At 36.9% G+C, this 17,616-nt stretch overlaps 1 long non-coding RNA gene across 1 annotated transcript in view; it reads left to right on the forward strand.

The window, feature by feature from the left end:
- LOC309661037 overlaps positions 1-17,616 on the forward strand; it is an 852,613-nt gene that overhangs the window by 18,648 nt on the left and 816,349 nt on the right. The gene's annotated exons all lie outside the window — the stretch shown is intronic.

Raw genomic sequence — 17,616 nt, forward strand, 5'->3', positions numbered from 1 at the left:
ATATTATGTATTATGTATGAAATAGTTTATACTATAAATCAGAAATAGTTTATAGTAAATAGTTCACATATTTATTTATAGTAAATAGTTCACAAATTGTCTATACATTATACTATACATTTACTATATATTTCTATATAATTATGATATTATAGATTATATATGATATGTTATCATTTATATATTACAATTACATAGTTTTTATATTATGATATATAATTATATATTATAAAGAGACACTTGCTTTATCTAATAGTATTCTTGGTGTATGTTTTGGAATGGATACAGTCACAGCTTACCACCTCCGTAAAACATCTGAAATATCTCACACAGTTAGCTGTGCTTGAGAAAACATTTTCTGATTTTGTCAGTGTTCCATCTGAGGTGTTGGCATAACCACAAAATAGGATGGAGAATCCCTAACAATATTTTAATCTGTTAAATTTTAAAATGGCTTTCTATTTTATTTTTGTCTCCAATTTAGTTTAAATAAAACTTAATGTTATCTGTATAGTCCTGCTATAGATAGCCTATTTTCGAAGAAAGAATTGAGGCTTATTACATTTCGTACTCATAGGTCCTGAACATATCACTTGGTTTATTTTCTTTTTTTTTTTTTTAAAGCTTTTTTTTTTTTTAATTTTTATTTATTTATATTTTTATTTTTGGCTGTGTTGGGTCTTCGTTTCTGTGCGAGGGCTTTCTCTAGTTGTGGCAAGCGGGGGCCACTCTTCATCGCGGTGTGCGGGCCTCTCACTGTCGTGGCCTCTCTTGTTGCAGAGCACAAGCTCCAGACGTGCAGGCTCAGTAATTGTGGCTCACGAGCCTAGTTTCTCTGCGGCATGTGGGATCTTCCCAGACCAGGGCTCGAACCCGTGTCCCCTGCATTGGCAGGCAGATTCTCAACCGCTGCGCCACCAGGGAAGCCCCGGTTTATTTTCTTTGTGAAGTAGCATGGATGGAATGGAAAGAGATTGTGTCAGACATAACTGAGATTATTGCCAGCTTCATCATTTTAAAAAGATGTGGCTCTATTAAAAAAGCCTCGAGAAATATGTCTGTTCAAAAGCATGTGCCTGCTTTCCTAGTTTCCACTGTTTCTAAGGGATTAGTTTCAAATTTTAATATTTAATGTATTCTCTTCCCCTCTGTATCAAGCAAGTTTACTTTTCCTCTGTATGAGTTTGGTAAAATCAAACATAACAGTCCCAAATATTGTTCCATAAACAAGAAGATATTTATTCTCTAATGAAAACTTACTCCAATAATAATAATAATATGTGCATAAAGCAATGGAGAAAGAAAAATTGGAGGCTAGTGCAAATGTGGCTGGTGGAGCCATAGTCCAAGACCATCATCATGATGAGAACCAGCTACTACTCTGATCAATTTTATTTTTTGTATAGTGTTGGGAAACAGTTTTCCATGGGTCACCAGTCTTTTATTGTTACCTAATGTGCCAAAAATACAGAGCCCTGAGTCCTTTTTCAGGATTGTCTTTTCATAGAGCACCCTTGAGGGATGAGGTCTATCTCCCATTGTGAGAAACAGAAGGTATCTTTACTGTCTGCTATAAAATAACTAGATTCCCCAATCTCAGTGCTCTTCTACAGTGCAATCCACTTTGTTAAGGGTTTCATCTCCCCCCTCATCATCCTCTGGAGACTTGGGAGCAAGAGGAACTGAAGCAAATATGCTGATGCTCATGCTGCTTGCTGTATGATGAGTAACACATTCCCTTGTCTCTGACCCAGGAGTCTTGTGTCTTCTACCAGTATCCAAAAAAAAGTGACAGACTAACTTTTTAGCTCATCAAGGTAAGGTAAGATGAAATCTCCGGGGCAAAAGTTTTCACGATGAGGACGGGATCTTGAATAAGGTGACTTTCTGGAAGAGGAAGTAAAAGGCCCCACAAGCAAGGTTCAGAGTGAGAAGAAGACACCCTGAGATCTGATAGTGAATGCTTTCACCCAAGTGGTGAGCAAGGGAGAAGATGGTAGTGTCCCAAATGCTAATGAGACTGAGGACCAACAAGTAGAATGGAAGCGACAAGCTGCCCAAGTGGAATCTGGTTGTTTCCTACTCTCCTCTGAGCAGAAACAGGAAGATATATCATGACTATGGGGCAGCAAACCCTATGGCCCCAGGTGATAGATGAGGTAGCTACAGATGGTAAGCCTGGGCCCTCAAATGGCATCAGCAATGAGAAATTTACATTTTGATACAGAGCTTGGATGAACCGAAAACACAGGGGTCTCTTTGGTTGGGTTGTGTTCTGCTATCATGCCTCTCAAAACCAAAAGTAAATGCAAAGAGTCTTTCTTATTAGCATGGAGCCACTCTTTCACACAGTACCCCTGATCTCTACTTCCTCCTTCTATGTCAACCTCAGCTGCTTTTAGGAGAAAGATCCCTAGGATGAGGCCAAGATCTTAGTCCTCTCTTCAAAAGGGAACCAAGGCTAAATACACTTGTCTGAGTATGTTGGGGAGCTTTGGGGAGGGCTAATGCTATGGTTCTACTGGATCCATGCACTAAAGTCACTTCCTACCCAGTCTGTTAGGCAGAGAAGGAAACTGAATTCAATCTATACACTGTGGGACAAAGTCACTGTGGGACAGAGATGTAAAAATGACCTTGTGGATGAGCACTTTCAGCTGATTCAATTCACGATTGCAGTGGCTTTGACATCTGCACATACCATTGAATTGATGCATTACATGCTTCTACTTCCTGTCTCAAAAGAGTTACAGAGAATTCACCTTTTCAAAGACTGCCACGAGAGGAAAAATGATAGTGGGACAGATCAATCCCTTCTCCCCTCCCACTTAACCCTCTTCCCTCTCCCTTGCTGGCTGATCAAATAGAAACAAAATGAACTACAAGAAAGAGAAATGAAAATCACAGTTTTAGTTAAAGACTTAAAGGCTGCCAGAATACTCAAAGAGATTGTTTCCCAGAAGAATAGTGCCTGCCAGATGAAGGTACCAATTACACCCCCTTTTTTTTAAATAAAAAGGCACATTTTAACCTGCTACTGAGCTTTTGTTGAAATTGTACCCATGACTCGCGGAGGCTTGTAACACTAGACTGATATCCTTATTTGCGAGTGCATCAGTTTGAATTCAATGACTAACAAAATGGAAAGTACTCAGTAGGCATTCTTGGTCAAACAGGTACAATCTGTTCAAGAGTGCAACTGGCCTGACCCAGGGACTTCTCAACTTTGCATGAAAACATGCTGCTGCTCCTTTAGGGAAACTTCATTCCCCACTTGATTGTCTAAAAAAATGCCACTGGATCAATAGGGACCTTAATCAGTGGGCATTGTCCACTGATACTGTCCATCAGTGAAAGTTAATGCTGTCCATGGATAAGAACAGCAGTCTCGCCCCAATGACAACTCTGAAGACCAACTTTGGTAAAGGCTGGTCATCACAATGGGTTGAATTGGAAGCTGTGACCCTTTCCCTAGACAGTACTCCAGTGGATCATGTTATATTTTTATATAATATTATACATAACATGCATACACATAACAGTCATATTTTTACTAACTCTTAAGCTGTTGCCAATGGCTTAGCCATCTGTTCTACTACTTGGAAGACTACAAAATGGCAGATTAAAGATGATCCTCGTTATGACTGCAAAATGTGGAAGGCAATTGTGGTTGCTCAGCTGATAGTCTGGGCTGTACACATAGATGCTCACATAAGGGCTCATTCTCTGATGAGAGTGAATGGAATCAGCTGCTGATCAAGCCTGCATTACTCACATTGGTGCCGTTGTTACCTAGATGCATCATCACATAAGGCATGACTATTTCCACCATCATAAACTGGACACAATGTAAAAAGTCAAAACTTTCTGATACAGAAGATAACTGTAGTAAAGACTCCATTTTTTGATGTTACATGGGTGCCAGCTTTTAAGTCTCAAGTCTCACTCTTCCACTACTGCCCCACATCTGGTCAAGCCGATGAGAAAACCTGCATGATCCCTCCTTTGATGCTGGCAGGAAGTTCAAACCACCCAAAGGAACATTACACTGGCCCCACCACCTAACCATCAAAACACTCCCAAGCCATTCTCCTTCCATACTCTCTCAAGCCATTTCAGAACCTGCTTGAGATTCACCTTGCTCTTCCTAGAAATCCTTGTCATATGAGTAATGAAACTTTTCATATCCTTTTGGTGTGTCTGCGACATTGTCAATGTCAACAACCAAACCAAATTTGGGGGTGGGAAGATGTATTCTGTTTCTGTGGAATCTCCAAAACAGTTGGAGAAGAGAGCAGCATGGGTGTCTAGACAATGCCCACCACCTCTCAGTGTCTTTCTTCTCTTTCTCTGACTTGCTAACTACTGGTGAGAGAGCTCTTTGAGCTGCATTGCTGCCTGCTGATAAGTTTGCACTTTAATTTAGGCTGTTTTATGTTGCATTTGCTGAGTTCTACTGAGCCTCTGTTATAGATTGAACTGACCCAAGTCAGAAGTCTGGGTAATTGGAATTTAGAGACAGGAATATGAGCTTGGGGCTGTCCTTTAAAAAGCTCTGGGTTGTGTATCTCTACCCAGACCAATCTGTGTGTAACAGATTGAACTGTGTGTCTCGACTCCAACATAAACTGTGCCTGACACTATGCTCAGGAGAATGACTCTTATTCTTTAACCATTGGTCATATGTCTCAACCACGTACTGGCCCCATTCTGCAAAGAGCTCAAGGGCAAGCTTGATACTCTGTGCATTATGGGCCCACCAGTGGTTGCTGGTATGGAAGAAGAATAGCAACTGTGTGACACTCTGAAATCATACTCCTAAAAGCAGATGACTCACTGCGACCTCACAAAACGCCTTTTCTGCTGCTGCTATTTATGCTTCTGTCACCAAAAAAGATCCTGATCCTCAGAGTTTAGGGATTATCATAAGACGCCTGTAGCACAGTCAAAGGGTCACTTCAAACACTGCTCTTTGAAGGCCTCCACCCCTAACAATTCTGAGTCAAGGCACCTTGGTTAAATTCCTGAAAGTCATTTGATAAACCAAGGTCTGCTCCATCCCTGACACTGTCAAAAAAAGAGTTATTAACTATCTCAGTACCCACAACATGAAAAAAATTTCAACATCTTTAGGCCTTCTTGGGTTCTGAAGGCAACAAATTCCTCATTTACAAATTTTACATAATCCAGTTATACTGTTACATGCACATTGGCCCATCTTGCATGGGACTTCCTCCAACAAAAGTTCTAAAATCTGTCCAAATTGCAATATAATAGGCATTTTGTTAGAGCCCCCACCAGAGATACCTTCACTACATAGGCCCTAGCAGCCTCCTCTCATACCTCCTGGCATCTCTGGAACACCTATGATGGCCATAAGTTGCCCATGGGCTTCTGATGCAAGAAATTGTGCTCTTTGGCCCCATGTTATATACCATTAGAGTGACAATTGCTGGTCCATACTGGGCTGTCGTGGAAATATAGGTTCTCATAAGTCCTAAACCCAAGATCTTCCATATCCAGCTGCTCATTATACCTTGGGTCGTGAAAGCAGCACCACAAAAGCATGGCCACTGAGGACTCCTGACACAGGATAGAGCCAAAGCTGAGCTCCTGGTATATTCCTCCTGCAGGAGGGGCTGGCCTTCCCTTTCCTCAGTCCTTTTCTGGATGCCATGGTGCTAAAGGAGGTCACACCTCTCTCAGACTCTTTGGTTATTTATGGAGCTCCTCAGGATCAGCTGAGTGAACAGAAAAAGGAGCTTGTAGAATTTGTGGATGGCTTCATCACCCTCACATATGATGAAGCTTGCTGAATTGCTGTTGCCATTCCTTCCTTAAACAGGATGTCCTTGATAAAGCATGAGACTCAAAGGTCACTCTAATTGGCCAAACTTCAGGCAGTCACAGTAGCACTGGAAGACCTGATCAAAAATTGGCCCCATTTGAACATTTATAGAGACTCATGGGCCATTGCCAATGGTCTATCTAGTATAATTAATGACAGCAACAGTGATTTCTTACCCAAGGCTGCTTCTTTGGTGTAAAGAACTCTAGGCATCTCTTGCCTGACAGATACACAAAATGTGAATCAAGGTCACATGCCTACTAAAGCTACAACACAAGTCCTCACCAAGATAATCCTGATCCCCTCAGAAGTTTTATACATCACTGATAATGACCAAGGCACTCATTCACGTCTCAGAATGAACAATGTTGGACTTTTGAAAAAGGCATTTGATGGAAATTTCATCTCTTTTAATCATCTCAGGCTATAGGCCTCATAGAGTGCCATAATGGCTTACTTAAACAAGCTCGAATTCAATTAAGTGAAAAATGGCATATGTGAGTCATCAGTCAACCATCAGGGGTCTGCTGTAATATGTCATCATTTTTTAATGTTTGGCTGTTGCCAGCTTTTAAGCTTCCGTCTTCCCTCTTCCATTTCTGCCCTGTATCTGAGCAAGACAATTAAAAAGCCCAGGTGCTCCCTCTTTTGCTGTTTGTAGGATCTTCAAACCATATGTCAGAACACTCACCCTGGCCCCATTCCATAACCACCATAAAAACCCAAGCCAGTCTCGTTTCCCTGCTCACTTTTTAATTTTTTCAAACCTGCTGAGGAGCAACCTTATTCTACCCAGAAAGTCTCATTGTGTGATTAATGAACATTTTCATATCTCTTGGTATGCATGTGGTATCATCAGTCTCGACAACTGAACCAAATTTTGAGTGGGGTCCACCTTGTTTCTGGGCAATGGCTAGGATGCCAACTCTACCAGCTCTTGAAAAATTGACTGTATTTAACCCTTTTCAAGTTCACCATCTATGTTTTGCTATTGTTGAAATTTTCTAGTACAAATGATTGATCCCAGCCATAGCAAGTAGCCCTTGGGACCCTTGAAAAAAAACAGCCATGTTTTCAACTTTCCTGATCATCCATAGTTTGTAACAGTGAGCCTTTTGTTGAAAATCATCCAACTGTGGTCCAATAGTCAAGATATTCAAATGACATTCCACGTTCCCTAACATTTATAGGCATTTGTTATTGAAGATCACTTGATAGACTCCTCAAAAATCAATACAAATATGTTTCTAACACTTCCTCTCTTACTGTCTTCTGGTTCACATTCTATAAGAGGGCAGTTTCGTCATTGAATGCAGCTGTCCCCAGAATGGCTTATCTTCTTTAGTCTGCCTCCTGGATAACGTAAAGAATGAAAGATGTAGGGAAGCCTATAGAACAATTTTGAAAATTCATGTTTCCTACTCTCACAGTGTTTGGGCATGATACATCTTTCTTTCCCCTAACAGTGACCCCAGGTAAGCCTGGCACTCTACATCCTCTGGGTAGCAGTCTAGCCATAAGGGGGTCTAAAGAACTCAAATTTAATTTTGGTTCAGCCACTTGGATTCTTTTGTTGTGACTTACATGGTCTTAGATCATAAAGACACGGACTAACGAGTGAGTGCACTGCTCCACACGTCTTCCTTGTCCCCTTGGACCAAGGTGAGAAATATAATGGGTCTTTGTAAATTTTACAAAATCAGTCTTGTTCCACTTGCACCTGACCCCCCAGACAAAAGCTGTGGTATGAGTAGAAAATGATTAGGGAAAAGGTATATTTATAACACTGGGGTGGGACACACTAATTTTGTGAACAGCAAATGAGCAACTCCAGCACCTGGGGAGGCACACCTTAGATCTCAGGAGTTGCAAGGGAGGGGAATAATAAATGCTCCCTTTGTCACCTAGATACAACACTGCAACCTGATAAAGCCATCATAGGGTCTGCCTGAGTAATGCAACATCTACCATGGGCAATCTGACCCTTTACTGTAAAAACAGAGACACTCATGTGGACATGGCCAGTTCTGAACTATTCTACTTCCTGATGCTATCAATGTCAACTCCTGAACAGGGATGCCCTCCCTCATATGTCTACAAAAATGTGGCCCAGTCTGTTTCAGTTTGGTTGATACAAATTCATATTCTTTTCCTGATGTCTAAGTGCCTTTGAATTATGTCATATATGATGATTGAGGCTACAACTTCTAGGTGACATTGCCCATGTGTCTTAAACAAACTGATATAATGTTCCACATTAGATTTAAGAACATATCTAGAACAGGGGTGACCTATGTACATTTGGGTTATATGTTTGTATGTGGGAGATCATGGACAGACCATTAAATGTCTTTCTTTGCAGATAGAGCCTACTTTTTTAGCCCATGTATTGCCCCCTGTACTTATTGGCAATGACATCAAAGATCAGCGAGTCAGTTGCAACTCCCTTGCATGGTTCATAATGGATAATAGACCTGATCTTAGACTATAGTCTGACTACCTAAAATATGACTTGCTGATCCTGCTGGAATATATTCACAGTTGACTGAGTCTGAGATCCTGAGGACGTGATTGAGGTCAGTACTGCAGGTTGCCATCATTCTCCTTTTTATCCTGTTAATTAAATGCTGTGACAAATTGAATGGATTTGGGTGTATCTTCTGTTAGTTAGGTTAATCGAAGTGGCCAATGGAGTAGTAAAATCATTTGAAAATTTGCTAGAAGCCAAGGCAAAGTAGGACTAAATGTTGGATATTGTTGGGAGATACCCAACAGTCTTGGTCTTTCATGTTCTATGTCTTGCTAGGTGTGCCAAGAATAAAAGGCCCTGTCTACTCTTTACCTGGGCTGTTTCTCAGGGTCATGTTACTCAAGAGGTTAGATTCTGAAGGGTTTTTTCCAAGGGTACATAAGGGTTGTGATCTTAAGACTCAGCTTGAGGGATGAGGTAGTATCTCCCTCTGGTTCAAAGAAGAGGCTTAATTACTGATTGCTATAGAAAGGTGGATTCTCCCAAGTTCAGGGTTTTTCTCTTTAAGACTTTCCACTGTTTGTGCTGGTGTTGTTGGGGCCTTCTTGTTGCAACCACACGCCCTGCCCCCCTGTTGGATTTGGGGACAAGCAGAACTGATGCAGATATGTTGGTGCTTATGCTGCTTGCTATGCCTTACATAACAAAGTCTTTGTGTCTGACCTGGGAGTCTTGTGTCTTCTGCCAGCATCCATGAAACAGTATTAGGCCAACTCATTAGCATGTAAGCTTAAGGTGAAATCAAATCCTAGACTCAACATGTAATACTAGGCATGTTCTCTGAAACTCGTTCTTTTCAACTCAGCTGTTGATTGGTCTTCATATTAGATACAGTTTCTACCTTAGTCACTAGCATGCAAGAAAGGACTGGGGTTATCAGTTATTTGCCTATCTTTTGGGAAGAGTGTAAGGAAACATCTTGAGCTGGAATTGGCTGCTGAATGACAACTGCTAGAGGAAGGCCTGGGTGGTTAACAGCAGTTAGAATTAATAACAGCCAATGAATTCAAAGCATTGGGAAATAATACCCATGTTTTCTCTTTGTACAGTAGTTCCAAAATCTCTCTTTAAGCTGGCAATCAGATTTGTTTCCCTGGTTACAAAGACCAGCTTACTCAGACAGTTGGAGAGGTGACCATCCTGCCTCAGACTTAAAAAAAAAATTCAAATTTTACATATGCATAGGTATTTATTTGCTAATCTCTTGAGACTAGTCTTACTAGCTGTTAAGGCAGCTTTTAAAACAGTACTTAATTTTCATTTAAAATGATGTTAAAATATCAATTCCAAAGAAACTGCCATTATTTGAATGTTTACTGTAAACTAGGAACTATATTGTTGCATGCATTTTTTTTCATGTATTCCATTAAAAGAATCTTATGAAATGCAGACTGTTATGTTCATATCCCAGAATATGAAACTGGGATTAGCAAGTTTATACAACGTGGTGATACTTCAGAGGTAATACGTGGTAGAATTTGTATTTGAAATAAGATATTCCTGTTATTAAAACCTCTTCATTTAAGTGTACACTATTTAAAATTGGTTTATTTAAAATTAAATTATAAAAAGCATGTAAATGGTTTCAAAATGAAAAAGAGTAAGGCAAGAAATTCTTTGTACCCTCTTACTTCTTCCTTAAACTCTCAACTGTGTAAAAGAGAAAGAAAGGGGATATAGAGAGAGAGACACCAAGTGTGGAAGAAAGGAGTCAAGCTCTATAAACTATGACTTATATTGCTTGAATGATAAGACAGCATGATTCACTTAATCAATCATTGATTTAATTTATAGTTCCCTTTACTTCATTTCATAAAATAGGCAGTTTGAAAAATTATCATCAAAACATGTCTAAAGAAATGAGAATGATATATACTTTTATAGCCTTGAACACTTCCTCAGGATGGGAAAATATATAATAAACAGATTTTATTTTATATCAAATTAGTTTATATGTTATAATGAGGAAAACCAGGTTACAGATAAGATAAAATTTTAAACATCCAAAAAGATAGACTCCCAAAAAATGATAAACACAGAAAGGGCTGAAACCACTAAATTGTCTAATTTTGCATCAGGTTATGAATATAGGATCAACCCTTATGTCATCCAATGACACATTACTGAACTATGATATATTTTCCATAATTTGTTACCACAGATAATGGAGAGGCTTCTTTTTAAAATGTGGGTAAAGAACAGGTGAATTTATACATTGGATTGTATCCATAAAGGCCTAGTCAGGAGAAAGAAGCCATTCTGGTTATTTTAGGAAATAATTTAATATAGAAATTATTAATTAGGTACAAAATTATATTATTTAGTGCTAGAAATTTCCTGTCTCCTTAGGCATCAAATGGTCCAACTGTTTCTCCTCATAGATGCCTCATGCTTTTTAAACAATTTTTTTAAGAAAAACTTGAGGAAATAAAATCTAATCTGAGACCTGAGGGGAGAGCAGATTTGTTTAAGGATCGGGAAGGAGAGGAGGAGGGAGAGCTTGTCAAGGAAAGGGTGCATTATAGTCAAGGCAGCCTGGCAAGAAGAAGCGGGTAGCTTACTGTGGGGGAAGAACTTCACGCACATTAGCCTACTTAATTCCAAACCCGTTTATGGAGTATGCATGTTCATCTACTCATTATCTCCCTTTTTAAGAGAGTTAAAGAAGACAAAATAAGGCTTACTGATTTGCACAAGACCGCAGAGCCAGCAAATTGCGGCTAGATTTGAATTCAGGAGTATAAAGCCCCCATTTTCAACTATTAATGTGCTTCTCCATGTGCTATAACACTTTTGGAGGTTGGTTTAGCCAGCAGAGGCACAGAATTAATTACTCTCCCAACCACATCAGCAATTGATAAGTACTTGAACTTCTTGTTTGGGATTGTTGTGCATTAGATTTGTCAATCAAATATTCATACAACTTTAATTTGCTCTTGATCCAGTGACGATTTAACGAAGAACAAATCTTGTGTTTACTCTAGTGGTGAGAAAAATGCAAGGTACTACAAATTACTATTAAAAGCTGTCACACGTAAAAATCTAAAATTTGCAGGTAAATATTTTTCTGCAAAAGGACTCTTTGGTTTTTAGGAAAAAGTATCATTTCTCATGCCATAATTTAGTATTTTTCTCTAATACTTTAGGTAAAGAGAAAGAAGCTCAACAAAATATCTAAACTTCTAGCAAGTATCCAGGTTGGAAATCTAGAGTTTATTTTTAATAGAATTTATTAATTAGGCCTTTGATTCTTGGCACTATCACCAAAAAAAAAAAAAAAAAAAATGTATTTTTCTATCTATAATAACAATGAAGTTTTGTTTTTTCTGTCCGGAAAATTGAGATAATAATACCAACTTTACAGGCTAGTGCGAGGATTAGGGAATATATATGTGCATGGAAAATTCTCCAAGATGAATTTGAAGAAAGAGTAGGTGTAGGACAGATTAATGTGCTAACAGCATTTCATACATAGAGGTCAGATATGAGAAAGATCATGATCATCTTAAAAAATAAATTGATGAAACAACCGTGATTTTTTTTTTAAGGGGTTAGGTGTTCTCCTTTTCAGTGACTTGAAGAATGGTCTAGCTATTCAGAGTCTTTACTCTCTCCAGTTTGCTGGAAATAAATTATTTCATCCACTTCTCAAATATTGCATGAATTGTAGCTTCAATAAAAATTTATTTCCACCCCATCGGAGTATCCACCTATTCAGGAAATACTGTCTTTCATAGAAGTTTGTGACTCCTTCCTCATAAAGATATTTCACATTGCAGGCTCCTCAAAGGCAAAAGGTGGGGAAATTTCAGACAAGGAGTTACGGTTTTAACCCTCAGTCTCACCATTTTCAAACTGGATGACAGTCAGCAAGTATGGTGTTTTCATCAAGATGATGGAAATGATTAATTCCTACCTTACAGAGATTGGTTATGTTGAATTAGATAACATGTAAATAAATCATCAGATAGTAAACTTTTATTCAACTCCCCCCAACCTTCTCATAAAGGAAATACAAAACTATCCTTCTCTAACCATTTTAGTATCATGAAATGTCTGGAATACATTGTTCTTGATTTTGTGTTTATGATTTATATTATCATGATTTGTTTTGTACGGTTTCCTGGTAGCACAACTAGACCAAGACAGCATATAGCCACAATGGTATAATTTAATGTGCAGAATACCTCAAACACAGGTAGAGAAATTGAGATGAGAAAAATGATCCCCCTGGTGCATTATGAATCTTATGCATATTAGGATGGAAAAGATAGACTCATTATAAATTGCTGAAGTAAATGAACAAAATGATGGCAGGATCTCTAAGCACATCAAAAGAAAGAGTAACAGCTTATGTAGATTCTGTAAATAGCGATAGTGACAGGATACAACAAATAACATCAGATAATTTTAGAAGATGAATTGACTTTTCCTTATCACACACTAACTGGAAAAAGCAAATGATCTTTGAATAGAAACTAAGAATTGCTGCCAAAGAAAGTTGGCCCTGCAGCTGTGAAGGCCAAGGTGGGGTAGATGTAGTGGTATAAACATAAATACATTTTTAAAAAACTTAAAAGCATCTAGAATGACTTTTACATAGGAACAGGTCATTGGGTGCTGTAGATCCACATACTTTAGTAATCTAACCTTTACTTTATTATGAAATATACTGAGTATGAACCTAGAGGTGCCACTATTTTGTTAAAACTAACTCCAAGTATTATAAATCAGGAAAATCCTATTACTTCCCTTTTTTCTGGTAAATGGCATGAGAATTCTGATATCCTATACTGAAATCTTCTAAGACATTTCTCTATTATCATATCCTCTTATTAATTAGAATGGTTTAGTTTTAAATAGTTTGTACAGCCTGAGAGTAGCAAACAATGCAACAAACATAGGTCTCTGATAACCAGGCTGGCACTTTTGAGGAACTGAAGGAAAGCTATTGGCATATTTAAAATTGTTCTAATTTAATTATTTAAATTGAAGCTTGTAGATAGTCAAGATAAACCTGCCTTATTCATGGTTCTATTTGCAAAGGCCCCCAGCAGGCTACTCCTTTCCATTAAACAAACAAACAAAAACTTATATAGGAATTTTTAAAGTAGTAAATTCATAGTTAACAAACTTCAGCATTCATTGTGCTTCTTCTAGGTAGAAATGTAGTAAACCTTTTCAAAAACTCTAATACTGTTCAGCAACTTCAGTATTAATTAAGAATAGGGTTCGAAGAAAACATGGATAAAGTGACGGTTTTACTTACTAATCTGAGATTTTCCATTCTATGCTTTCCACTTAAATTCTTAGGGAAGAAAAATGTTCCAGTTAGATGTTTATATGGTGAAGTAGCATAACATATAACATGGTTCAATTGCAAGAAATAAATTTGTGTATCTAATGATGAGAAATGGCAAAATACAATTGGAGACTCATTAAAAAAAAAGTTGATTTTTTTTTATAACAAGAAGACTAATTTCTTGGGATTAAAAGGAAAATATCATGCAACATTTCTTTTAAAAGCCAGCTAAACTAGACATTTTCTTAATACTAAACTGTCTTTACAAGTGCACAAAAGTCTCTTACATTTTTAAGGAAAAGATTTTCTTCGAAGTATTAGCATATATAAAGAAAAGTTCTCAAACCTTAAGTGTAAAGTCCATAGCATTTGTACATATAATTGCATCCTTGTTACCTCCACTCTGATCAAAAAATACTAACACTTCAGAAAATTTCTGAGTTCTCCTCCAGTCATGACCCCCCAAAGCAACCATCATTCTGATTTCTGTCAACATAGATTGGTTTTGTCTTTATAGAAATGGAATCCAGCAGTCTCTTTTCCTGCTCTGTCTACCTTATTTTCTTCAACATTGTATCTGTGAGACTCATGCATGATATTCATAATATTGTATGTAGCAGTAGTTTGTTCATTTTTATTGGTGCATAGTATTTCACTGTATAATCATGAGACCATTTATCCAGTCTGAGGAGTATTGAGTTTTTTTTTCCAGATTTTGACTATTATATGTAATACATTACAAATATTATTGTATTTGTGTTTTGGTGCACATTTATGATGCAATTTGGTTAGGTATATTCCTAGTAGTGAAATAGCTAGATCATAGGATGTATGCGTAAGTAAGCTTTAGTAAACACTGCCAAACAATTTTTCAAAGTGGTTCTATTAATTTATACAGCACCATTGTAGAAAGGAACTGTTGCTCCCATTCTCTCCTGCACTTGGTATTAACAGTCTTTTTAATTCTAGCTCTTCTTGTGGGTGTGTAGAGGTGTCTCATTGTGGTCTTAATTTTCTTTTCCCTAACGACTAATCAGGCTGAGCTACTTTTCTTAAATCACTGCATAGTGATTTTCAAGCCTTTTGCTTGCGCGTCCTTTTATTATGTATCTTCTCTTTAAGGTGTAGGAAATCTTTTATATTTTAGAAGCCTATTTGTCGGTATATATAATACAGACTGTGCATATATGTAGTTTCACTTTTCCTCTTTTAAGAGTGACTTTTATGTAAAGTTCTTAATTTCAATGCAGGCCATTTAATCAATATTTTTCTTTATATGTAGTTTATTATATCCTGCTGAAGAAATATTTTTCTGCTCCAAGGATCTATTCTCCTGTGTTATTTTCCAGAAGCTTGATCTTTTTAACCTTTCAGATTTGGGCCTAAAATTCTTCTAGAATTGAGTTTTCTATATGATATGCCATAGGAATCAATATTTATTTCTTTCTCTGTGGATACCTAATTGACTGATAAACAATGATCTATTGTATCTATCACTGGAGATTAATTTTGTATGCTCCTGAATTTTATATAAAACAAAGCATTTAGGATATATTTTTAATGCTTGGCCTCCTTCATGCAGTATATGCTTTTGCAATTCACTCATCGTGTGGTCAATAGTTCACTCACTATTTTTATCGTAGGGTAGAATTCCATTGTATTAATATACCACATTTTGTTTAGCTATTTACCTCATTAGGTATTTAGTTTGTTTCCATTTTTTGATTACTAGGAATAAAGCTGACATGACCACTTATGTACAAGGCTTTTTGTGGACATCTGTTTTTATTTCTCTTAAGCCCATACTCAGGAGCGGATTTGCTGGGTACCACAGTGAATGTATGTTTAACTTTTTAACAAAGTATTAAATCTTTCCAAAGTAACTGTACTATTTTACACTTTTCTAACACTGTATTAGGGTCTCATTTGCTCCACGTATTCTGCAGTGCTTGGTATTTTCCAAGCCCAATTTACCATATTATTTTTCTTTCTAGGTTAGTGATTTTGTGTCATGACTGGGAAATTTTTGCCTACCCCGAGATCAAGAATATTATATTCTAAAATTTTATAGTTTTTGCTTTTGTGTTTACATCTATGATCTGTTTTGACTTAAATATTGAGTATGGTATGATGTGAGCATTGAGGTTGAAATTTTATCCTTTCCCCTTGTCACCTTTGGTAAAAATGACTATATATATATATATATATATATATATATATATATATATATATGTATATATATGACTATTTCTGGACTCTTGATTCTGTTCTTTTTATCTATAGGCTATTTTAACACCAGTAAAACATTTTCTTGATTACTGATTGATTCATAATGATGCATAATAAATCTTGATATCAGGTAGTCTAAGTTCTCCAACTTTGTACTTTTCTTAAACTGATGTTCTAGATATTTTCATTTCCATATAAATTTTACAATCATCTTATTAATTCCTACAGAAAACCAGGTGGGATAATGATTGGAATTCCATTACAAAATAAATAGAACAAATTGGGAAGAATCCATCTATTAACATTATTGCACTTTCCAATCTGTGAGAATAGTTTATTTCTTCATTTATTTAGTTATTCTCCCTGTCCTTTAGTTTAAAACTGGAGAAGGTGTCTGCTACAATTCAAACCTTTGATTTAAAATGCACTTTTAGTTTTTATTTTTTTGGTCACTACAGGATCAGGGTCCTAAAGTTGGCTTTGTACTAATCCAGGGTTGAAAGTTAAGAACATATTTTATCAGGGTAGTGGGTTTAGGACACGAGATTGTGATGATAATTGTATACACATTGTTCACATATAACACAAAGGAGGATGGAGTTTGTATAAAAAGGAATCCTTCCTTAATTATCAAAATGTGTACTTATTTTGTAACCCATTTAAGGGAATATTTATGTACAAACTCACTCGATTTCACTTGACACATGGCAATTTGATCCTTTGGAAACCATATATGGCAAATGTAGTCACTGCAAAAGATGGCACTGTTTAGGAAAGAACACACACACACATACACACACACACACACACACACACACACACACACACACACACACTCTGAAGATAAAACCAAAAAAGGCAACTCTTAAAATTGGGCAGAGAAAAACCAGCAAAATTTATATCTATTCCCTTTAAATAAAAACTGGACACACTTTATCACCAGAAGGACTTCATTTGGGGAAACTTACTCTATATTTTATTGAGCATATAAACTTTGGGATCAGTTAAGTACCAGTTAGTTACTGGATTTTAATAAAAACCAGTTAAAAAGGCAAAAATCTACACTTATTCTTTACCATATGGTTCTTTTCTAAATTTGTTTAGAAGCTGAATACTTAAATCATGACTGAACACAAAGAAAATAAATATTGTATGTTTTTCATAGAGAAATATAGTTGGTCATTAATAAGTAAAATATTAAGGATATTCTAACACACTCTATTATGTTTTCTCTTCCCTTTTATTTATTTACTTTTTGGCTGTGTCCCACGGCTTGTGGGATCTTATTTCCCTGGCCAGGGATCGAACCCTGGCCACAGCAGTGAAAGTGCCGTGTCCTAACCACTGGACTGCCAGGGAATTCCGTTTTCTCTTCTAATAACTAAAAGTCTGCCTTCATTGAGCAGTATAAGCTATCATGACATCAGGCCATTTGAGAAAAATGAGCACATGTTCTCTATGGAGAAAGTTGAAAACTTTAGTAAAGATAAGAGAATATAATCTGATAATATCAGGAAACTTCAATGATATTTGATAGATTGAATTAATATTATATGGATCTAGATTCTTCTCAGATTAAAGTATGAATTCAATGAAAATACATTCAAATTGAAGTACACTCTTGTTTTGAGGAACATGATAAGTTTTCTCTGAAATTAACCTGGAAGCTTAAAGGTCCGTGAGTGACATCTAATTTTGGCAATGACA

The sequence above is a fragment of the Balaenoptera physalus genome, assembly GCF_965194825.1.
Source record: "Balaenoptera physalus genome assembly, chromosome: 5".
NCBI lineage: Eukaryota > Metazoa > Chordata > Mammalia > Artiodactyla > Balaenopteridae > Balaenoptera > Balaenoptera physalus.